Source organism: Typopeltis vanoorti, chromosome 20, assembly GCF_054136105.1.
Source record: "Typopeltis vanoorti isolate ZY-2024b chromosome 20, IOZ_Tvanoo_1.0, whole genome shotgun sequence".
Classification (NCBI taxonomy): domain Eukaryota; kingdom Metazoa; phylum Arthropoda; class Arachnida; order Uropygi; family Thelyphonidae; genus Typopeltis; species Typopeltis vanoorti.
Window position 1 is genome coordinate 6968328 of NC_143568.1, and position 25047 is coordinate 6993374.

The 25047-nt window shown below is 36.1% G+C and overlaps 1 protein-coding gene across 1 annotated transcript in view; it reads right to left on the bottom strand.

Annotated features, from left to right (window-relative positions):
• Positions 1-19909, bottom strand: part of IFT52 (intraflagellar transport 52) — a 203819-nt gene extending 183910 nt beyond the window's left edge. Inside the window, exon 1 of the mRNA XM_090410486.1 lies at positions 19839-19909. The gene's annotated coding sequence lies outside the window, so the exon portion shown is untranslated. The remainder of the gene's footprint in view (positions 1-19838) is intronic.
• Between the last annotated feature and the right edge of the window lie 5138 nt (positions 19910-25047).

Below are 25047 nucleotides of genomic sequence, written 5' to 3' on the forward strand. Positions count from 1 at the left end.
TACTCTTCACTTTCAGAACTTGAATTTTTTCAACTCTTTTGTAGTGAAAGATATGGTCAGTATGCAAAGAAAGGTGTTTCCTGATGGTATTTTAGAAAACTTAAAGGATTTCTATGGCCCAGTTTTTGACTACATTCGCTTGAAAAATTAACTGAAAGTACTATTTTCTGAAGAATCTGCCAGGAAACCAGTGCATCGCCTATTAAAATTCATGTGCAAGAAAATCAACTTCAGGTTGCATTTGAGGAAATTTATAAGTAAGCAGAATTTCTCACGTCGATTCTGAGCTCCACTGCTACAGTCGAGTGTTCTTTTTCGGCTATGTAGAGAATACACATGTGCTATCTATGTGTATTATGCAGTGCTTTCTGTATCCAGGGGAAGTATTACAAACATCTCCTACACATATTTTCTGGAACTGAAAATTTGAAAGCAGATGTTAGGAGAAATGTGTTTAATTAGGTGTTATGTTTAGTGCTACAAAAAATCTGTTCTATTCACATGCATCCAGCATATCCCACGGGAGTTATGCTGGATGCATTTTTTGCACTAAGTGTATTGTTCTAGTTGTCTTACACTAATTGTTCCTAAATATAGTACACAGATATTAAATATCTGCTTACTGTATTTAGTGATAAACAAAGCTAATTGTTTTTTCTTACTTGTGCAGTATAGCATCTATCGAGGTTGGAAAGTTTTTTTTTTTTTTTTTTTTTTTTTAACGGTATAGAGACGTTTTTATTTTAGTCTTCAGAAACAAACAGTAAAAATTTATCTATTCCTGAATAAAAATGAATACTTCTGTGTATTATAAGAAGCTTTTAGTCTACAACAAAATACCAGAATATGCGAGATTGATAAGACAGAAGAGCCGCTGACACTAAAAAAAAACAACAACTAATGAATGTAGGATTCCCGAAAGTGTGGCTAATTCTGATAATTATCAGATATTATGTATTCTATTATTGCATAAAATGTATACTGAGTCTCAGTAAACAAAAGAAAATTCTTAGAAAACCAAGCAAAATATACATAACCAGAGAAATACACATAACATGCACAACAAATTTATGAGATGATTTGTTGCTCCATCAACCCGCATGTATTCCTGCATTGCCTAAATAAATCACCCGATCAACATTATTATTTCACTGGATTAGCCTCTCCCTATAGTTTTTAACTGAACTACTAAATGTATTAGTGGCTGTTTATTAGTTAGTTATTTATACTTTGCAAAAAAAAAAACCTCTTTTCCTCTTCTCATCCTACAATTAATTGCACTAGACCAATTAAGATGAGCGCTGATGTGCAATACAGTCTCAGAATTTTCACACATCGATAAAAATGCAATCATATGGTTAAAAAATTAATGAGAATTTTGTAGTGCAGGTTGCATAACCATCAAGAAATGAGCACGAGACCCCACTGATATATCCCTAGCCTGTCCGTGCTACAAAATGTACTACAGGTGTGCAGCAAATAAACTTTCATGGGTGGGAACAACAACAACAAAAAAATTTATGAGAAACTTAGGAGGTGCTTAGGAACTACGCTTTAGCATAAAGATAAAACAAGGGAAGCATATTAGAAGTGTATGAGAAATGGTTTGCAGTGTTTCAGGTAAGAAATATCAAAGATGATCAGCAAGTTCACAAGGAGTGCAAAACAGAGGCAAAAAGAGTGACCAGCATGATAAGGAAGGCAAAACAGGTAATGAAAATAAATCAGCCTAAGCAGACCCAAGTTCTTTCACTATGTAATGACTAAATGTAAAAATAATTGAGTGAATATCACTCAAATCATTGCATACAGATGGTATGAAAACCAACAAATTATAGATTGATCAGTATATCAGGGGTGGTAGTTAAATTACTGGAAAAGTTCATAACGGACAACATTCAGGAATGGATAGAGAGGAATATTATACTCCTAAGAAACACCAAACTTTGAAGATTGGTCTTACATTGGTAATTTTCTTTTCTTTATTTTCTTTAAAATTGAATAAAGGAAACAGCAACAAAATGACATTACTTAACTTTGCAAATGTATTTAACAGAATATGGCACTAAACTTTATTATATAAACTGGAGCAAGCAGCTATTGGTATGGCTGAAACAACTGAGGCCAGTGTATTATATCTGTTAATTTTATGTGTTCTTCTGGTCAATTTACACAATGAAAAAAACTCAAGTTTCCAGGAGGAAAAATTCCTCCTATCTTCATATGAGTATATCCTTAATGAAGTTTCTGAAATATCCTTATGAAGATTCTTGATTTTTTTCATGCGATTTGAAGCCAGATCTTTCCAACAAAAGGGCATTGTCAATACTAAATGAGCTACACAGACTCAGAGTAAACAGAGATGAGTAGTTCATGGTGATATAGATAAGAGAGTGGTAGAGAAATAAACATTAAAGAGTAGTATATAATGGAGTGGAGCAGAATCAAGGAAAAGGACACTCACAAGTAGTGCGCCAAAGAGCATCTCTTGACATCAAGAATGATAGGAGAGGCAGCATTCAGTTATTGACTCTCACTGGAACAAATTTGTAAGAATTACAGAAATTGTTATTGGAGATAGTACACTGTAGTGAATTTCTTTAGTACAGTGCCTATGGGATTTTAGTCTAGACTTTTTTTTTGGTAGTTTGTTATAATGATGTTTGCTATATTGAGAGTCAGCTATTTGTTGATTATGCTAAACTGGAGAAGATAATAGTTAATGGTGAAGAGATCCTGAGGTTGATAGTGTAGCCAAAGGATAATGGTTGGCAGTGCAATGTGCAAAAGTATATGACTATGCACTTTGGAATGAGGAGATTACAAGTTGTGTGTTATATTGATGGAACTGGATTGCAAGAACTGATGAGATTAGGGGATATTTAGTGATTTGTAGATTTTGCTGGTTCTGTCAACTTTCATACCATCTGCATGTATTCACTAAAGTTATCTGCTCTTAAGCATTTTTACATTTAGTCACTACATACTAAAAGAACTCTGGTCTGCTTAGGCTGATTTATTCTCATTATCTGGTTATGTTTTCATGCTGGTCACTTTTCTTGCTTGTGCTTTGTACTGCTCATGAACTTGCTGATCATCTTTCTGATGAAATTCAGAGATTATATTATTATATTGCTAGAGTGGGAAAAATAGCTCAAAAGATCACTTAGATACCAAAACACAAACTAATAAGCAGGAATATGGAAACAGTCCTTTATAAGAATGATTTAGCTTCATCTAGGGTTATTGGGAATAAGGAAGTAGTAAAAAAAAAAAAAAGTGACCAGGATTGCGATTGTCTGTAAAATTCTTCCTATTAAGTATAGATTGAACATATCTAGGTAAAAAATATGGATAGGTAGAAAAGAGTGAATATTATAGAAACACATAAGAGTTTTTTTAGAAGAGGAGAATGGACTGCCAGATACAGTTGTGTGCTTCGTCAGTGAACGAGTTTAAGGAGAAGTATGATAGGCATTGTGTGAATGATGGTTAGTGTTGGCCATCCACAATAAGTCTTCATACTCCATAGATCACTTAATAATAATTATTATCGCCCCAAGACCTCACGGAGTCAAAGACTCATCTGGGAGGGCCTTTTATCACACACACATCTCATCATACCGTGTCTTAAACACACTCAAACTCCTTGCAGACACCACACTCTCAGGCAAGGCATTCCAATCATTCACAACTCTGCACAAAAAAAACCTGCCTCTCACTCCCCTATATACAGTATAATTATTATTATACTGTATATAATCAGAGTAAACTCCATACAAGAGATATCTTTACAGTACATTAGTACTATGTGTGGACTAAAAAAGAAACTAGGAACCTGTTATGTATCTGGAATAATTGAAGGTTGTTCCAAAAAAATATTAACATGTGTAGTATCTTTGAGGAAATGTGGAAAGCGGTTCCAAAGAACAGAGGTATATGAAAAGATGGAGGATGAGTTTTTGGAAGTTTCTCCACTTGGTTATACTATAAATTATATACTTTGTTTAATCTTTATCCAAGTTTAGTTCTAGATATATGCCTTCTTAAACAGAAATTCAACATGCTTAGCCATCTCCCATGTCAAAACTGTGTAATCGCTTTCTTCATTTGGTTGCAAAATGGTTTCCTGGTTTATAGCCAAATCTTCAGATGCTATTAGCAGTTTCACTGCTCATTTCTTTCCAGTAACTGTTCTTTCAATCTGTCTCCCATAGTTGAAGTTAAATGCCAGTAAGAAAAACTGTACTATGTCACACCAGATAATCTGAAATGTGCCAACCTTCTTGATAAACTTCTTTTGTTTGCAGTTCTCATGCTGCTTCCACTTATCCTATTCTCCCTGAAATACAATACTCCTTATATTTTATCCCTTTAAGTTCAACTAAATCTCAGTTATAATTTTAGCCAATTAAAATAAAGCTTTTGCTACTAAAAGGAAATTTCTGGATATATTAAAATGTTATTTGCTTACTTTATCTATATTGACATCACATATGCATTCTCAGCTATGAGATTTGTAAATTTGGTAATCCTATGTATACCAGCAAAACAAACAAAAAACACTGCTTGAGTTAAGGTAAATCAGTGAAAATCTCATGCTAAAATAAACATTTTTAATTATAGCATTTTAAAAAATAGATAAGAGAGCAAAGTTCCATCATTTTTTATTATCAGGACTTAAGCAGTCAATTCATTGTGAAAGATCCTCATTATCACAATGCCTTAAACCAATTTACTTTCTGCACTCACCACACACAACACCCAAGCAATGCATTCCACTCATTCACTGCTTTCTTCAAGTAAAAAGGCCTGCTCCTCACTTCCCTGCATCCTCCTTACACAATTACAAATGATCTCTTATTCTGCTATGTTCATCTTCTATGATGAATCTCTTCTGTACGAACCAGGAACTTCTCACCATCTTATCTAGTCACATCATCAAGAATATTTTAGAGAATATTTTGATGCATCAACTCAAATGTGAAAAACATATTACTACTATTACCTCTGTAGTGTAAACTCTCACAAATATCACAAAACAAGCAGCATATGAGCTGAGCCTTTCACCCATTTGCACTTTAGCACTCAACACATTCAGGCAATGCTATCCACTCATCCACTACTCTCCATGTAAAAAACTACTTCCCACTTTTTTCTTCATTTTACGGACTGTCTCAAGGGATGGCTTCTCACTTTCCACTATGTATAATTCCATTTGTATTCATCCAGTAAACCTGCATTGCTAAAACATCATTTCTCCTCTTTTCTGCTTATCCACCATATAACTTTGCTATATTCCCTCGACATCTTCCCATAACCTATATTCCAGAGTTCTGATAATACTCGAGTTGCTCATTTCTGGACCCTTTCCAAAGTTTCAACATTGCAATGGAAACTTGGTGACCAAATCTGGGCACAACAGTCCTTGTGTGATCTGATCAATGCTTTACATAATGACAAAACAAAATCTCTTCCCAATTCCTTTCTTGTCAGTGTGATCATTATCAAAGTTGCTATTGCCATTTGGAATTACAGCTGATGCAACTAAGGATGTGAAGTCTGTATATTATGACTACTGATTGCCAGTGTTTTTCAGGCAAGGCTGCCTGTTCTGCAAGATGAAATATCTTGAGTTTCTAGTAAAGAAAACCCCATTCTCTGTATGAAACTGGATAACTTGTCTCCAGTTACAAAATTTTATGAAGGTTCTTGACATACTAGATGAGTTTCAAATCCAGATCATTTCAACCAAAGAGAATCTTCAAGTCTCAATATTAAATGAATTACAGTGCATTTACTGCTATCACGATAGTCTTTGAAATACTTGCATTATGCCAATATGAACTCTAGGTCACTGCAACCAATCACTTCCAGATGCTAAATCTCATCAACTTCCGGAAGCACAGATCCACCAGCATGGTACACAGTCTTGTATCTCTGCACTCCCAAGTGCAACACACCTTGGCATTAATTAACATTAAAACAACAAACTCACTTATTTGTCCAAGCTAAGAATATTGCTTGGACAAATAAGTGAGTTTGTTTCTTTCCTCAGACATTCCCAACTATATTCTGTGTGTGTGCGCACACACCAACCAAACAAATACTTGCTTATATTGCAGAGAGCCAATCTATTATCCACATTTCTAGACTGTGCAATAACTTACGAGTATGTAGCAATCTATCAAATGCTTTGCAAGCCCCAAGAATATTGCTGTATATGAGTCCCTTATTCAACACATTCATCACCTTATCCTAAAATGTGATGAGAGTGCTACTTTCACAAACCCATGTTGACCATCATAGAGAACTTAATCCTATGTTCGTCAAATCCTGTATTTTGTTTCAAACCAACTTCACCAATACCCTAATTACAACTGAAAATATACACACTGATCGATAATCAGACTTCTGTTCCAGAACCATGCTTGTGAAGCAGCACTATTTTACTTTCTTTCTGCTCCTTAGGAACCAAAAGCATCCTTAGGAACTGCATATCATGCAATCAATTCCCATACCACATAAGCTTATTTTCTCAGCAACTGATCAACTGTATCAATGAATGTTGATTACACAACTTCCCATAATCACTTGCTTTATCATTTTACACATCCTCTCCTGAAAGTAACCTTTCCCCAGCTTGACTACCTGCAAAAATAGTGGCTCATGATCACTTACAACGTGACAGTACAGATATCAAATTTAGAAACAATTCATGAGAGACTAAAACCTCATTTCCCTCACCCCCCCCCATCATATGCTTCTAAAGGTAATTATCCCTCAGAAACCAAAATTCAGTTCCTTGTTTCATATCCCATCTCTTCCAATCCAATAATTAAAAATTTTCATCAAGAATGCTTTTTTTTTTTTTTTTTTTACTATGAATTCCTATAAACATTTCACAATTAACATCCCTACATTCCCAGGCTAATAAACATCCCATTAGATTTCAACCTCATAATAAATTGCCCTGAAAACTAACATACATTACAATTTTCCACCACTACCACTTAAGGGAAAGTTTTCTGTTATCATTAACAGTATCCCCTCCCTACTGCCAATTTTCTCAATCCTATCCTTCCAGAAAATTCTATATCCCTCCATTTCTGTTCTTACAAGTTTATCTGACCAAGGATGCCAATTATATTTGACACACAAAATGCCTATCAATGCAACAAAATCAACTCCCTTATATCTGATACTCCCTGTGTTAATATACAGACACAGAACAATCCCACACTTTGAGGCCACTGCACCAACATCATCCCTCATCAATCTAGTTTTTTTTACCCCCCGCCCCAACCTTCATTTCAATTCTCTTACTATAACTTTTCATATTCTTTTTCATTCTCAATCACATCACTCTGCACTGTCATAACACTTTCTCCCTCTCATCCATCTTCTTCTTGGTCTATAATGCAGGACATTCTTAAATACCTAAGAGAGTGTGCTGTGCATTTCAGAACGCACTGTATGGACATTCTTAAATACCCTTAGGTATTTAAGAATGTACTGAATTATAGAGTCAATACTTACCGGTTCCACCAAGTATCCTTACTGCATGGGAAACCAGGGCTTGGAACATAGAAATCCAAGAGGAGAAAGGTTAATACAGTTCTGTGAAGAAAACAATCTGGTAATAGCAAATACTTTATTTAGCCACCCTCCTAGAAGACTTTACACATAGAAAAGTCCCAGAGACAGCTGTAGGAATCAGATTGACTATATAATGATTAAAAAATGATTCCAAAATAACATCTTACAAGTCAAAACATACCCAGGAGCTGATATTGGATCAGACCACAACCCTTAAATGATCTTGGCTCCCTTAAAAATCAAGAAATATAAGATAAATTTTTAAAGGAACTGGCACTATCCACTGCTATTAATGTTCCTGATTCCACCAAGTATCCTTACCCTAAAGATGAGACTGACGATAGATGGCAGAAATTTAAAGATGGCATAAAAAAAAGGCAGTAAAATAAACAATTTCCAAATTTGAGAAGATGAGTAAACCCTGGATGAATGACAAAATACTGAAAATGATGGAGGAAAGAAAGAAACAAAAATCATCCTGAATACAAGAACTTAAACAAGGAGATCAGGAAAGAATTTCATCATCATCATCAAATTCCTGCCATGTACCCTCAAGAGGTGTACAGGATATGACAGTACTACATGAAAAAATTACATTACTAACTTCCTATCTACAATTTTCCTCCAAATCAGTCTGTTACTTGTCAAGACTCCAACATTATCAGATCTTATATTTCTATCGTCTAAGGCACTTTGTACCGTATCAATCCATCTATATCTTGGTCGTCCTCTGGGTCGTTTTCCTGCCAACCTGGCAGAGAACACTTGTTTTGCTAATCTTTCCTCTCCCATTCTATTTAAGTGACCATACCACCTGAGATTAGCTCTGCTAACCCATTCCTGGATGTTGACAATGTCAAGTTCTTTCCTAATATCCTCGTTTTTAATATGATATTGCCATTGATGCCATCTGTTCACGCCTCTAATCTTTCTCAGGACTCTCATATCTGCGATCTCTAGTCTTTGGCCAAGTGTTTTACTTCTGACCCAGCTCTCAGATCCGTAAGTTAAAACTGGTTTGAACACTCTCTTGTATACAGCTAATTAAGTGTTCCGACTAATTTCTTTCTTATTCCATATGAATTTATTCAATTGACTTCCCACCATACCAGTTTTGCTGATTCTGTTGTCTATTTCTATATTTAATTTACCATCTTCACTAAAAATCGTGCCTAAGTAGCTGAAATGTTTTACTTGTTCCACAGGTTCTCCATTCACAACACAGTTGACATTTTCAATGATTCTGCCTATTTTCATCGTCTTTGTATTGCTGACCTTCATACCATATCTATTACAACAGCTATTCAATTCAGTCAGAGAATCTTGCAGACTTGTAGCGGATTTATTTAGAAGTATAACATCATCCGCATAAAGCAAAGAGCTGACATTAACATCTCCAATTTTGATATCAGGTTTAATACCACATTCCTTCATAATGTGATCCATATAGATAATGAATAACAGAGGGGATAATGTACATCCTTGTCTCACACCAGATTTAACATTAAACCATCTTCCTGTACTTCCTTCAATTCTAACTGCTGACTTACAACTCAAATAAAGACTAAGTATTGCTTGATATAATGCCCCATTGACACCATATAATTGCAGCGTATTGAATAGCTTCTCTCTTGGCACCTTGTCATATGCCTTTTCCAAATCGACAAAACTTAAATACAGATCTTTGTTGTATTCCCATGCTTTCTCGACTATTTGTCGTAAAGTGAAGATCTGATCCTGACAGCCTCTATTTGACCTGAATCCAGCTTGTTCTTCACCAAGCTTTTCTTCCACAATTCTTCTCAACCGTTTCTCAAGTATACTTGCATAGATCTTGCCAGGAACACTCAGTAGGGAAATACCTCTGTAATTCTCACATTCAGTTATATTTCCCTTTTTATATATATGTACTATGAGAGCTCTACTCCAATCATCGGGAATTCGTCCCTCTGTCCAGGCTTTCTGAACTATGCAGTGCAGCCACTGTAAGACTTTTCTACCACCATACTTCAGCATTTCTGGTCAAATATCATCTACTCCTGCTGCCTTTCCACATTTCAAGCCTTTGATGGCTTTTTCTACTTCAAGTATGGATATGTATTCCTGACTGCATGCCTGGTCAGTGTTTTTTTTTTATCACTGTGCTGTCATCACTGCTTGTTTCATTTAGCAGTTTTTCAAAGTAATTACTCCATACTTCAAGGATATCTTTTTCTCCAGTTTTCATGTCACTTTTATCATCTCTAACTCCTTTTACAGCACTCTTTCCTCCATTCCTAAGCTTCTTCAACAACCTCCAGAATATTTTGCCACCTTCTTGATATTTATTTTCTATATTCTTGCCAAAGTCCTCCCATGACTTTTGTTTAGCTAGTTTTACACACTGTTTAGCTTCCTTACATTTGTCTCTGTATTCTGTAAGAGTAAAAGCTGACTTATTTGCCAGGAACTTTTGATATGCTTTCTTCTTTTCCTTCACTGCCTCTTTAACTTCCTGTGTCCACTAGGGAGTTCCGATTTTTTTATCCTTGCACACAACCTCACCACATGCCTCTCTGGCAGAATCAATCAATGTTTTCTTCAGAGTTTGCCACTGAATCTCCAAGGTTTGATTCCTGTTCTCAAAGTCTTTCATTTTCTTTTCAATAATCTTTCTGTATTTTAGTCTACAGTTCACATCTGAGAGCTGCTCAACTTTTATTCGCTTTAAAACTTTCTTACATGTTATTCTTTTCAATATGAAATTCAATTTTATCCTGCTCAAGACTAAATAGTGATCACTTCCAATTTCAAATCCTCTGTACACTCTGGTGTCCTGCACCAGGGAGAAAACATCACTATCAACAATAACATTATTATTATTATTATTTTATTATTATTATTCAGGCCTCCAAGGAGTCAAAAGACTCATCGAGGGAGGTCCTTCCTAAGACAAAGTCTGTCAAGACTCACTGAGGGGAGGTCCCCCCCTGAGAAACACAAAGTCTATCATACCACTCTTTAAACTCACTGACCGTTCTCGCTCCCACCACTCCATCAGGCAATGCATTCCACGGCTCAACCACCCTCCACACAAAGAAACCACTCCTTACCCTCCTGCTCACAGTTTCCTTTCGTAACTTCCAGGGATGGCCTCTTGTCATCACTCTTTCCCGCTGATCAACCAAGTAAAAGAACTCTCCAGTGTCAACCCTGTAACCACCTCTCAACAGTTTAAAAGTCTCAATCATATCACCTCTCCTTCTTCTATCCACCAAACTCTGCAGTCCACATTCTCTCAGCCGATCCTCATAACTATCCTTGTACAGTCCTGAAACCATCTTTGTCATCCGTCTTTGTGTCCTTTCCACAGTTTATTTATCCCATTCAAATCCTGGGGACCAAATCTGAGAACAATAGTCCAAGTGTGGTCTGATCAGAGACTTATACAACGGAATGATAACCCTCTTATCTCTGCAGGTCAGTGTCCTTCTCATAATAGCAGCAATCCTCTGTGTTACCTTCACCACCTTTGCAATATGTCCCCTAAACTTCAGGTTTCTATCAATCATCAACCCCAGATCTCTTGTCTCCCCTACTTCCTCCAGTATAACTCCTCCCATAGAGTATGCAGCATCCCATCGATGTTTCCCAAACCTCAAGACCTTACATTTTGCTGCATTAAACTGATATCCCCATTCATTTGCCCATCTATGTAGCTTATTTAAATCCTCTTGCAGGGCTACCACATCTGCACGATTACTAATAATCCTTCCCAGCTTCGCATCATCTGCAAACAACTGAATATCCCCCTGCAATCCACTGACTATGTCATTGATATAAAGGTTAAACAATATAGGTCCTAGTACTGAGCCCTGTGGGACCCCACTTGTAACCCTCTGCCTCCTGGAAACTGCTCCACCATACACAACTCTCTGATACCTATCAGACAGCCAATCCTGAATCCAGTTGACCAATCTGACATCCAGATCCATGTGCTGCAACTTAAATATCGGCTTATCATGTGGCACCCTGTCAAATGCCTTCGCGAAGTCTAAGAAAATTGCAGTATATGCCTTTCCCTCATCTAATGTTCTTGTAACTTTATTATAAAAGGCTAGCATATTGCTAAAACAAGAGCGTCCTTTCACAAATCCATGTTGATTCTCACAGATAACATTACCCTCATCTGCCCAATGCTGTACACGGTCCCTCACTACTTTCTCCAAGATCTTAACAACTACTGATGACACACAGACTGGCCTATAATTAGACACTTCCAGTCTGTTACCACCCTTATGCAATGGCACTATCTTACCTTCCTTCCATTCCCTGGGCACCTTTGCCAAAGCCAGACTTTCATTGAAAAGCCACGTTAAAGGTACTGTCAATTCCCTAGCACATTCTCTCAAAACTCGTGGCGAAATACCATCGTAAACATAGTCAATGAGACTTTTCTTATTCCTAGCCTCTTCTCTCCATGTGAATTTGTGCACATTTTTATGTTGGAACATGGTGTTAGTAATAACCAGTCCATGTCCTGAGCAGAAATCCAACAGATATTTGCCATTATTATTAGCTTTGCTCTTTTCTCCAAATTTTCCCAAAATATTTTTGTATGTCTCACAATCATTTCCTACTCTGCTATTTAGATCCACAACAAGGACCAACTTTTCCTTTTTCATTGTGTCAGTTGCTTTTTCTAAAGCCTCAAAAAATTCCTCCACTTCTACCTTAGTAGAGCCTTCTGTGGGACCATAGGCACAAATAAGTCTCATTGTCCAGTTCCCCATTCTCATATTTGCCCACATTACTCTACTTGAGACTGACTGCCATTCAAGAAGATTAGCCTCGTATTTTGTGTTGAATACTATAGCTACTCCTTCTTTTCCTTGATTGTCATTGCCTGAATATAACATTTTGTATTTATTGCTCAGAAAGATCTCACCAGTTTTGGTCTTTTTTGTTTCAGTCACCCCTATTATGTCGATCTGGTACTTATCTAATTCCTCAGCTAGCTCCATTTCTTTGCCATTCAGGCTTCTTACGTTGATAGTACCGATGTTTAACTCTGGTGATGTTGAGTTGGGGTTTGTTTTCAGATTTGTTCCAGTAGCTGACTTTTCGCTGTTCGCCCTGGTTCCCTGGCGAAAACAACGGGGACCTTGTTTAACCGGGCGACGCCTCAGCCGGCATGAAATTTTGTCATGTTGTACCATCATTTTTTATTTTGGTTTAACCAATAAGAATACAATTTGGTCGGCTAAATCCCAAATTGCCAGCCCATCCTAGGAAAGAATTTAGGATTTCAAAAGAACTATGGCTCAACAACAAATGCAAGGAAATTGAACTTCTGAACAAAAAGCACAAAACCAGAGAATCTCTTGAAAAAGTTAAAGAGCTAACTAGCAAATCTTGCAAAAGGGTAGGCTCTCATTGCATTGAAGATACCAGTGGAAACATCTTAATGGAGAAAGACAAAATAAGGGATAGATGGGTAGATTATTCAAAAGGAACTCTACAATCATGATAGAATAGATAAGCCAATGCAAGATTTAGAGGGCATACTATTCTTACCTGGGAAGTAAGAAATGCAATTAGGAAACTGAGAGCAGGAAAAGCTCCAGGAATGGATGGAATTATGGCAGAATATCTAAAGATTTTAGATCAGGGATGCACAAACTTGTTAAGGCCGAGGGCCGCATAGTTCCACTGTTACTTATGGGAGGGCCGCCAAAAAAAAACTTGCACGTTATCTACCATATATTGTTTATTTTATTTATACCTATCATAATTGTTACAAAAAAGGTAATAAAAAGTAAGTGAATTTAATCCGATGTGTGACATTGTATGGATTTGACATTTGGTTCGAGTTTTGTAGTAGCCAACCGCAAAATTGATTCTAAATTTTCATCAGTCAAGCGGTTCCTATTTTTCGATTTGTTAATATTCATGACTGAAAAAGTTTGTTCACAAATATATGTAGAGCCAAAGAGGCTTGCACATTTTAATGCATTATCTAGCAACCATTTATAATTGTTTTTATCGACACAACGATAGAAGTTTAATAAATTGCCTTCGTTAAATTTATTTCACAGGCTCTCATCGTTTTGAATGTCGATGAGTTCAAGCTGTGCTGATTCAGGTGCATTTTCGGGCAAAATGATTGCTAAATAAATCTAGCAACGGTTTCACTTTTTTCAAATCAGAAAACCAATCCTTGAAGGCCGATATCAAGTTATCAATCTTTTCAACATACACAGTTTTGAAGTTGACATTGAACTTTTCAGAAACTTTCTTATAATTAGGAAAATGGATGCAATTCCCTGACTTCAGTTGGATTTGAAATTGATTTAACTTGCACTGAAAAGACAAAATGTGGCCGTAAATTTGAGTAACCAATTGATCTTTGCCCTGAAGTCGCATATTTAACGTATTTAAATGATTAGTAATGTCAACCAGAAAGGCTAAGTCACATAACCAATCCGGATTTTTTATTTCAGGGAAGTTTTTGTTTTTTTTCAGTCATGAAGAATTCAATTTCATCAATTAAATTTAGCAACCACTCCAATGTTTGTCCACGACTTAGCCACCTCACTTCTGTGTAAAAAATTAAGTCACCATATTCACTTTCAATGTCTTCAAGAAACTTTTTAAATTGTCGGTGTTAAGGCCACGGGATTTTATATAATTAATTGTTGAAACCACAACTTTTGACATGTTCAAATCCAAGTTTCTTAAGGAACACTGGCGGATTACACAGCAGAAATGTATCACCTCATCATCATGCCGTCCCAAATGCTGTTTCAATAATGTTACCAATCCAGAATTAGCTCCTATCATGGAAGGAGCTCCATCAGTCATAATAGCTGATAATTTTGTCGGATCTAAATCAATTTTGGAACCCTGTTCCAAAAGGTAATGACATGTTCCAGTGAATATGTCATTACCTTTCGTTTGATCTGACAATGAACTCATTCCAATCAGCTCCTCACTTAGCTCAAACTCTTGCGTTATTCGACGTGCAAATATTAACAACTGTGCTGTGGAAGTAATGTCAGTTGATTCATCAATAGCTAATGAAAAATAAGCAAATTTCTTTTAATAAGATGTTAATTGGTCCTTTACATTTTCCGACATTGCAGTAATTCTTCTTTGCACAGTCATCCTGTTTAACTAAATTTTCTCAACATTTTTGGCTGATTCAAGACAAATTCTTTTAGCAGCTATCTCAAGGCAATCTAACAAAATCTCCGTCTGTAAATGGTCGGCACCTTTTTGCTATAAGGCAAGATATTTCAAAACTTATTTCTGTTGTGATTTCCGAATCTTGAATAGGTTTTGTAAACTTGTAAAATTGCTGATATGTCAATTCTCGTTTCAAAAATAAAATTTTTTGTTTACGTAGTTCTTCGGGTAGATTTTAAAATGCGGAATGCAGGCTTTCATAGTGTATCCTTGTATTGTATTCTTTTGATATGGCTACAGCACTTTTGCAAATCAAGCACACGATATTATTAAATGACTGCACAAACCCATATTTTTTGGTCCAGCTATCCTGAAACTGCCGTTTTTCATCCTGTAGTTTGCATTTCCTACTGGGCCCTGCTTCATCCATTGTAGAATTTATTTTTTACCGTTTCCTAGGGGTGATAATTAATTGTAGCAACCGCACTTACGAAAACAAAATACTCATGACAAATTGTTAACATTATTACTAACCGATTATAGTAAGTAGACAGGCAATCATGACGTCACAGCTACTTTGCTTTGCGCATATACCATTTTTAAAAATTACCTATTGTGCAACTTGTTAAAGTTGCAATGATACACGGTGAAGTGGGCTGCCAGCAAATCAACGGAGGGCCGCATGCAGCCCGCGGGTTCTGCATCCCTACTTTAGATGATAAAGCTATAAGATCACTGACTGACATATGTAAAAAAAATATACAAAATAAGCTGGATACCTGCCAAAAGATTTAAAGCACTCAATGTTCCTACCAATACCTAAAAAATTGTGAAGAAAACAGAACAATCAGTCTGATCAGTCAGATAGCAAAAGTTATGTTATATATCATCTTAGAAAGAAATAAACATACAATCAAAATGGAAATTAATGAAACACAGGTTTTCAGGAAAATAAAGGAACTAGAGAAGGACTCTTCAACATTAGAACTATTATAGAAAGATATCTAGAGAAGCACAAAGAAGTCTACTTATGTTTTATTGACTACACAAAGGCCTTTGACAATATACAACATGAACAACCAATCAAATGCATCAGAAAATTAGGAGTAGATGGTAAAGATACCAAATTACTGATAAATCTATATTGAGAGCAAACTGCCTCAATAAAAATATCAAGAGAAATCTTGGAGGAATTCCCATAAAGAAGGGTGTCAGACAAGGCTGTGTTCTTCCTCCTATATTGTTTAACCTATATACTGAAAATAGCAATTAGAAGAATTTAAAGGAGTCACATAGGAGGCAGGAATATAAACAATTTAAGATATGCAGATGATACGGTACTGCTAACTGAAAATAAAAAAGATCTTCAAAACCTACTAGAAGAGACACTGAAGCTAAGTGAAAAATATGGACTTTATTTCAACTTCAAAAAATCCAAAACCATGCTGGTAACACAAGAGAAAAAGGGAAAATACCTGATATAAATATTAAGATCAGAGGAAATAATTTAGATCAAGTAGAGAGTTATATATATTTGGGTCAACTAATTACACAGAATGGAAAGTGTGATAAGGAAATATTAAGAATAGAAATTGCTAGATCAAACTTCATTAGCATGAAAAACATTACGACCTCAAGGGAAATTCACACAAAAACAAGAATTAGGCTGTTCAAATACTACGTACGGTCAATACTGCTATATGGAGCAGAAACCTGGATAATATCAAAATATTGCGAAAGTAAACTAAAAGCCTTTGAGATGTGGATCCTCAGAAGAATTCTTACAGTCCATAGGACTAAGAAAAACTAATTTAGAAATATTAGAGATGATCGGAGAAGATAGGAGTCTGTTGAAAACCATCAACCTTGGTCACATACTAAGGCATGAATCCCTACAAAAAAACACTTCTAGAAGGAATGATACAAGGAAAATGAATAGGAAGACAAAGAACAGATTGGATAAGAAATATTAAGGAAGGGACCTTTTTGTCCTATGAAGAATGCAAAAGTGAAGCACAAAACAGTACATGGTGGAAGCTCATGGTAGTCAACCTCCTGGAAGGAGATGACATCTGACAAGACAAGACTTACTGGTTTTGACCTTTGTTGAGTCATCAGTGTTTTCCCTCGATCTAGTAGTTGGTGGGGTAGCAGTGCTACTTTTATTAGGGAATAATTGACTGGTTTTGATCTTTGTCACATACCAGTCAAGAAAGTGGACAAGTAGCAGCTCCTATGTTTAGAATGCTCCTGATGGCTAAATTGTTTTAAAAACCTAGCAATACGAGTTAGAAATTGTATTGGACGTACATTATATTGTAGGGTTAATTAGACAAGTTAATTTTGTCATGAAATATAAATTATTTTGTGTCATAAGTTACACAGCATGGTACATAGTACCAATGCAAAGTGGAATAATGCTGTCCAAAGCATCACTGTTCAATGAATTCAACCTGAGCGACTTTGTGAGGACGTGCAATGTTTTTGCAAAATGCACTAATTGTCACAGGTGAATTAACTTGAGATTGAAAGCAAGTGGCAAAAAAGTGTGTCAAAAATGTTATGAAGGCAATATGGTAACCTTTGTCTGCAACCAAGGTGACCATATTGCCACGAATTGGTGAGAGTGATTATGTTACCTCCAGTACCTTGACCAGAGTTTTGGTCAAGGTACTGGAGAAGTTGGTTAAGGGAAAAGTCCAGGAATGGGATACTATATGGAAGAAAATTTTGTGAAGGGGAAGTCATGCCTCAGTAACTTACTTTTTATAATACAATGACAGCAGAGGTGGATAAAGGCAATGGATATACAATGATACTGCTGGACTTTTGCAAAGGCTTTTGACATATCAGAATAGCGTATTAATTCTGATAAATAAATGCATCTTATGAAGACGGACAAAGTTAGTGAAGTGGATAAGAGGATAGTTAACAGAGACAGTGGTGCACCTGGGGGGGGGGCACAGGCCCTCCACCAAAAAAAAAAAAAAAACACTAGAAAATTTTCCAAAAATCTTTTTCTAATTAAAATTAATATCTTTATTTATGTTGTGTTTTCTATTTCTATACTACTTAGAAGTTAGCCATAAGGTGGAAATACCCTATAGCTCTCAGGAATCATGGCCACTGTGAACACAAGGTGAAGAGATAGTACTCAGGCAGACCAAGCGCTACTTCGTTTGCCCGAGCCGGACCTGAGGAGATCACGGGTTTCATGTATTGGCAATCATTGCAGATGCTCAGTAATAGGTCATATGCAATGTATAGTGTATATTCTAAAATCATCTACTCAACTCGCCCCCCCACCCATCAATTAAATCCTGAGTGCAAGACTGGATGGAGAGATACCAGAAAGTAGTTTATTAAGAAGTAGAGTCCAGTAAGAAGCTACTGGGGAAATTGGTTAAGACAAAAATCCAGGAATAGATCGAATGAGATAATATAAAGGGCAACATGGACTGGCTCTGGACTTGGGTCACTACTATTTAATTTGTACATTAATGATATAGGAAATGATCTGAGAAGAAGTATTTAGTTGTGTGCAGGTGATGCAAAATTAGGTAAAGCAATAGTTAAAATTACATTGAAATTTTCAGGATGATTTAAAGAGAGACTGGCAATATGCGAAAAAGAAAATGGATATCAGTTTAATGTGATAAAGTGCAAAATTCTTCATTTTGGGGTGGAAAAAAATTACCAGCTGTGTACCATACTGATGGAACTGTACTCTTAGAAATTAATGAAGCCAGGGATTTGGGAGGGTTGGTAGACAGTGAGCGAAGTTTAGAAGACACTGCAAAAGTGGCTAAAACAGCTCATCCGATTACTTGTTTCAGATGGGGCAGACCGAGATAAGTAAGTTATTATAGCTTTTTATAAGGCCGATAAGACCCCATCTTGAATACTGTGCACAGATCTGGTCAACTAGGTTTCTTGGGGATGAGAAGAGGTGGAGAGGATCCAGAGGCAAATGACCAAGATGGTAGCAGCTCTATGGAATAGATCTTATAGGGAATGCTTGAAGATTTGCGAGTTACAGAAATTGGTTGATGGGTAGAAAAGGGGTCTGGTGGTGGGGCAACTAGAGGACCATCCTTGGAAGTTGAGCAAGGGCATGAGGAGTAAATTTTTTTCCTTGGAGAGTGGTGGATGAGTGGAATAGGTTGCCAGAGTTCCATATTGCCAGAGTTACAGAAATTGGTTGATGGGTAGAAAAGGGGTCTGGTGGTGGGGCAACTAGAGGACCATCCTTGGAAGTTGAGCAAGGGCATGAGGAGTAAATTTTTTTCCTTGGAGAGTGGTGGATGAGTGGAATAGGTTGCCAGAGTTCCATATTGCCAGTCTTGTGAGTGCCATGAATGTGAAAGTTCAAAGCTATATATTATAGCTATTGCACAAATATTGGATGAGGCTTTGATGAGTCTACATGGAGTTGCCTGTGCAATAATAATATTGCATCTCTGCAATCTGAGCAAACAGTAGCTGCTTCGAATGTCCAATAAATCCATTCGAATGCAGTCAAGTCCATCTACCTTAAATTATTCCAACATTTATTCAAAATTACCTCTGTGTATTCACAATCTACACTCTCAATGGCTCACACAATTAAGCCATCTAACATTCATTATCTCTACTCTCCTCCTCAATTCACCATTATCATATCTGGGCAATACAGTAACCACTTTACCAACAACACTATTATTCTTCACTTCTCACAATTTTCTTAAATCACTTCCTACATTTTTTTCATCTTCCAAGTCATTTGTGCCACCAACTATTACCAATCTAATGGGCAGCCATTCTTTCCATGCAATGCGTAAGTGATCTGTCTGTCACTGTGCATAAAACATAGGTGTTTTATACAAATCGTTATTTGGCATGCTTCAAGATTAAATAGCAATACATCCATTTGTTGGTTACTTTTAGTTATGGTGTTCTCATTTATCATGCACTTTTTTACACACCCTAATACTCTCAATATTTTTATTCATCTTCTCTGTTCACAAATCTTTCATATATTTTTTTTTAATTTGGCATATACATACATAATAAAAATAGTTTTTGCAACATACCCAGAAGTAAAAATCCAGAACAAAACTATCTTTGAGTCCAACCTTTTCACTGGTGACTTGCTCTGCTTTAAGGATGCATTTTGAAATTTTCACTACCAATGGTAATCCAATCCCTCTACCTCTCCCACGTTCCAAAAAAAATTAAACAGAAAAAAAATATATATACTACAGAACAATGCTTATATCTCAAAAAGTTAAGCACTTATTCTAAATATAGCAATTCCTCGATTAATGCACCTAATGCGTTCTTTAAAACAGGCGCATTAATTGAAAATGCACTAACTGAGAGGAGACCTCCACATAGCCTTTAAAGGAGTGCAGAGAACCGACCAGGGCTTCTGACCTAGTGTCCGATCCTCACCTTGTTGTGTTGCACCCTGTTGGGTATCTACCTGGATACTGAACGAACGAGGATGGGCTGGCAATTTGGGAACTTAGCCGACCAAATTGTATCCCGGTTAAACAAGGGCCCAGTTGTTTTCGCCAGGGAACCAGGGCAAACAGCGAAAAGTCAGCTACTGGAACAAATCTGAAAACACACCCCAACTCAACATCAGATTTAAAGATCGGTACTATCAACATAAGAAGCTTAAATGGCAAAGAAATGGAGCTAGCGGAGGATTTAGATAAGTACCAGATCGACATAATAAGGGTGACTGAAACAAAAAAGACAAAAACTGGTGAGATCTTTCTGAGCAATAAATACAAAATTTTATATTCAGGCAATGACAATCAAGGAAAAGGAGTAGCCATAGTATTCAACACAAAATACAAGGCTCATCTTCTTGAATGGCAGGCAGTGTCAAGTAGAATGATTTGGGCAAATATCAGAATGGGGAACTGGGCAATGATACTTATTTGTGCCTATGGTCCCACAGAAGGCTCTACTAAGGTTGAAGTGGAGGAATTTTTTGAGGCTCTAGAGAAAGCTACTGATACAATGAAAAAGGAAAAGTTGGTCCTTGTTGGGGATCTAAATAGCAGAGTAGGAAGTGATTGTTAGACATACAAAAATGTTTTGGGAAAATTTGGAGAAAAGAGCAAAGCTAATAATAATAGCAAATACCTGTTGGATTTCTGCTCAGGAGATAGACTGGTTATTACTAACACAATGTTCCAACATAAAAATGTGCACAAATTCACATGGAGAGAAGAGGCAAGGAATAAGAAAAGTCTCATTGAATATGTTATTGTTGATAGTGATGTTTTTATCCTCTGTACACTCCCTGGTGCACGACACCAGAGTGTACAGAGGATTTTAAATTAAAAGTGATCACTATTTAGTCTTGAGCAGGATAAAATTGAATTTGATATTGAAAAGAATAACATGTAAGAAAGTTTTAAAGCAAATAAAAGTTGAGCAGCTCTCAGATGTGAACTGTAGACTAAAAGACACAACGATTATTGAAGGAAAAATGAAAGAGTTTGAGAACAGGAACCAAACCTTGGAGATTCAGTGGCAAGCCTTGAAGAAAACCCTGATTGATTCAGCTAGAGAGGCATGTGGTGAAGTTGTCTGCAAGGATAGCAAAATTACAACTCCATGGTGGACACAGGAAGTTAAAGAAGCAGTGAAGGAAAAGAAGAAGAAAGCATATCAAAAGTTAATGGCAAATAAGTCAGCTTGTGCTCTTAGAGAATACAGAGACAAATGTAAGAAAGCTAAACAGTGTGTAAAACTAGCTAAACAAAAGTCATATGAGGACTTTGGCAAGAACATAGAAAATAAATATCAAGAAGGTGACAAAATATTCTGGAGGTTGTTGAAGAAGCTTAAGAATGGAGGAAAGAGTGCTGTAAAAGGAGTTAGAGAGAGAGATGATAAAGGTGAAATGAAAACGGGAGAAAAGATATCCTTGAAGTATGGAGTAATTACTTTCAAAAACTGCTAAATGAAACAAGCAGTGATGACAGCACAGTGGTAAAAAACACTGACCAGGCATGCAGTCAGGAATACATATCCATACATCAAGTAGAAAAAGCCATCAAAGGCTTGAAATGTGGAAAGGCAGCAGGAGATGATATTCAACCAGAAATGCTGAAGTATGGTGGTATAAAAGTCTTACAGTGGTTGCACTGCATAGTTCAGAATGCCTGGACAGAGGGACGAATTTCCAATGATCGGAGTAGGGCTCTCATAGAACCTATATATAAAAAAAGGGAAATAAAACTGAATGCGAGAATTACAGAGGAATATCCATATTGAGTGTTCCTGGTAAGATATATGAAAGTATACTTGAGAAATGGTTGAGAAGAATTGTGGAAGAAAAGCTTGGTGAAGAACAAGCTGGATTCAGGTCAAATAGAGGCTGTCAGGATCAGATCTTCACTTTACGACAAATACTCGAGAAAGCATCGGAATATAACAAAGATCTTCAAGGATTTAAGTTTTGTCGATTTATTAAAGGCATATGACAAGGTGCCAAGAGAGAAGCTATTCAATATGCTACAGTTATATGGTGTCAATGGGGCATTATATCAAGCAATACTTAGTCTTTATTTGAGTGGCAAGTCAGCAGTTAGAATTGAAGGAAGTACAGAAAGTTGGTTTAATGTTAAATCTGGTGTGAGACAATGATGTAAATTATCCCTTCTGTTATTCATTATCTATATGGATTACATTATGAAGGAAAGTCTTATTAAAAATGATATCAGAACTGGAGATGGTAATGTCAACTCTTCGCTTTATGTGGAAGATGTTATACTTCTAAATAAATCCACTACAAGTCTGCAAGATTCTCTAACTAAATTGAATAACTGTTGTAATAAATATGGTATGATGGTCAGCAATAAAAAGACAAAGACAATGAAAATAGGCAGAATCATTGAAAATGTCAACTGTGTTGTGAATGGAGAACCTTTGGAACAAGTAAAACATTTCAGCTATTAAGCACGATTTTTAGTGAAGATGGTAAATTAAATATGGAAATAGACAACAGAATCAATAAAGCTGGTATGGTAAGAAGTCAATTGAATAAATTCATATGGAATAAGAGAGAAATTAGTCGGAACACTAAATTAGCTGTATACAAGACAGTGTTCAAACCAGTTTTAACTTATTGATCTGAGAGCTGTGTCAGAAGTAAAACACTTGACCAAAGACTAGAGACTGGACATATGAGAATCCTGAGAAAGATTAGTGGCATGAACAGATGGCATCAATGGCAACATCATATTTAAAACAAGAACATAAGGAAAGAACTTGACATTGTCAGCATCCAGGAATGCGTTAGCAGAGCTAATCTTAGGTGGTATGGTCACTTAAACAGAATGGGCGAGGAAAGATTAGCAAAACAAGTGTTCTCTGCCAAGTTGGCAGGAAAATGACCAAGATATAGGTGGATTGATACGGTACAAAGTGCCTTAGACGATAGAAATATAAGATCTGGTAATGTTGGAGTCTTGACAAATAACAGACTGATTTGGAGGAAAATTGTAGATAGGAAGTTAGTAATGATGTAAATTTTTCGTGTAGTACTATCGTATCCTGTACACCCCTTGAGGGTACATGGCAGGAATTTGATGATGATGATGAGAAAATGTATAATTCGTTCCTCAGATTTCTTTTTTATCCCCTAATTTTTTTTATAAAAGAATTAGGATATGTCTCAGGGCCTAGTTAAAGGAAAACCATGAAGCTGAAAGATAATAAAACATATTCAGAATATAAATTTATTATTCTGCTCTTCTAAACCAAGAATTGAGGAAATGTAGTTTGGCAGGCATTCTGTTTCTTTTTTTCATACAATTGACGGTATGGCCCTATTGCCTCTTCTGCAAATTTTACTGGTTCTCTCTTCACCAGGGTCAGTCTCTATGCATTGCTGCTTAATAACTTAGATTGTACAAAAACTATTTTCAAATTGTTTCCGTGAAACCTCTTTGGGCTTGCGAGTGATTAAATCATTTGCAATGTGGAAGAATGTGCTTCCAAACAGCTCGCATATTGCTAGCAGTAATGTGATTCAACTTTGCTACTTTATAACCAGGCTGAGATTTCTCCGATTTGGCTAGTAAAGTCTTGGAAGGCATTCAATTCCAAAAAAAAAAAAAAAAAAAAAAAAAAGCCAGTTTCACCGACATTAAATATTTGTTGATCACAATAGTCTCCTTCTTACACAATTTTCTTCAAAATCTCTGGATATCTCCTTATCTGCACTTGCAGCTTTGCCTGTGATTAGAACTTTATGTAGGCTATTTCTTTTTTTGAAATGCTCAAATCACCTAGCACTAAAGTGGAATTCTTTTCCATCATTGATAGCCCTTTCTTTCCAAGTTACAAAGAAACAATGCTTTTGATTTAATAAGGCCAGTGTTTAGCAGGATCGGTTTTGGTTACAATCTTCGATCCATGTAAAAAGAAGTCTCTCTAATTCAATCATTATAATACTTTGATTTCAAGTGCATGCATGATGAATTTAAAGCAGCTTTACCTTTCTCTTTTATATTCAGCAGTTGATTCGCCCATTTTTGTGTTCTTGTCCTATCTTGGAAGTTTTTTATTCCAATCAGATTACTTTTTGAATTATTTTCACACTTCTATTTTTTGCTAACTAAATCTCTTACTCATGATTAAAGGTTAGGAAAATAATTTTAAAAAAAATAAGGAAAACAACTACATGAGATATGATCAGCAAAATGCTATGTAAAGCAGACGACATAAATTTGGAACACAGTATACATGGAAATAGTGTAGTATGCCACTAAAAAATAACTTCGTAAAATGTTTCAAATCGGTAATTAAATTATTTCATCCTGGTAAGTGAAATTTTAAAATAGTTAGCCATAAAAAATGTATAGATCAAAAATTTTTAAAATCTGTAACATTTATTTTTAAGATGTACCGTATTTCCCTGAAAATAAGCCCTAGCATGATTTTTCAGGATGCTCGTAATATAAGCCCTACCCCAAAAATAAGCCCCAGTTAAGATCGTCAGCCAGACGGACGCATTTAGAACGTCCGTTGCAACACACGACGAATGTTGAATTATAAAATAATAATACTGATATATAATTAAATATAAATAAATAATATTATTGACATTAATGGAGCACGTATTTACAAATGATAATATAAATTATAATTAAGTATTTGTAAATACCCAAGCAGGTGGCTTTTGGACGAGAGATAAATTCATCTATTTACATAGGCATTTACCTCTCGTCCAAAAGCCAGACTTATTTCCGAATGACCAATCAGACATGAATA